The 1,070-nt window shown below is 40.7% G+C and overlaps 1 protein-coding gene across 1 annotated transcript in view; it reads right to left on the bottom strand.

The window, feature by feature from the left end:
* The window catches only part of LOC111980804 (neurexin-2-like), a 655,826-nt gene that overhangs the window by 104,947 nt on the left and 549,809 nt on the right, over positions 1-1,070 (bottom strand). The window lies entirely within an intron of this gene.

The raw sequence follows: 1,070 nt of genomic DNA on the forward strand, positions 1-1,070 counted from the left end.
TATGTATTAGCATGACTAGTATGTATTAGCATGACTAGTATGTATTAGCATGACTAGTATGTATTAGCATGACTAGTATGTATTAGCATGCTCTCCAAATAAGACATGTCTTTACATCACTAGTGTACTGGCTCATTGGCAAAGGCAATAAAATCCGACGCAATTCATTCCGAGACGCTGTTTTGTGTTGAATGGCAACGCTATTTTGGCATCACTCTCAATGTCAACATTTTATCTCGAGCCGAAAAACACAAGTATAGCACGGTGCTCCTATTTCACTCTCCCCTCAAAAAACGACGGATGAATTTCGAGTTTCATTGGCAGATAAAAGTAGGTACCCACAATGCAACTGAACGAGGTCAGGAGCGGATGGATGTATTATTCACGGTTTAGGGTAAGGGAAGAGGAGGGAAGAGGAGAAGAGGAGAGACAGACCATCGTTRCTGGAGAGGTGAAGTTTCCAACCCTGCATTATTCCTGCTCGGTAATTAGGGGAGATTAAGGAGGAGTGCAGATCCCCGAAGAGCCGACACCGGACCCAATGCTGCTGCAATTAGCAAGCCAAATAAAAGAGTCCCTTACTGCTACTTTTATATGACACTTTTCCTAAATAATGCCCTATTTAAAGTGGAAACTTAAATAAAAATGTAAATGTTATTCGATTTTCTACATTGCAGGAGTAATTTTATTTTGTAAACGTAAGTTTGATTGCTTAATTTGGTTGTCAGTAAACACAGCACTGATCTGTATTGTCAAAGAGCTCTAATTGTGTTTCATTGGTACACAGAACGTTTCCCCCAGGATTTAGGCTTGTTGAGGTGGATTTTTGAGAAGTKCAATCAGGCTTTCTTGTGTCTCCTTCAACAGTGGGGTCTTCCTATGTTTACCAAAGACCAGATGAAGCATTCAAAGAAAACAACACCCTCCCAAYAACCAAACATTGGGAGGTTCAATAATGCTGTGGGTTGTTTTGMTCTCTCTGGTACTGGTGGCCTTGAATTTGTGCAAGACATCATGAAAACAGCTGATTATCAAGGTGTTTTGGAGTCCAATGTTCAACTGAGTGTCCA

Source organism: Salvelinus sp. IW2-2015, linkage group LG3 (assembly GCF_002910315.2).
Source record: "Salvelinus sp. IW2-2015 linkage group LG3, ASM291031v2, whole genome shotgun sequence".
Lineage (NCBI taxonomy): Eukaryota > Metazoa > Chordata > Actinopteri > Salmoniformes > Salmonidae > Salvelinus > Salvelinus sp. IW2-2015.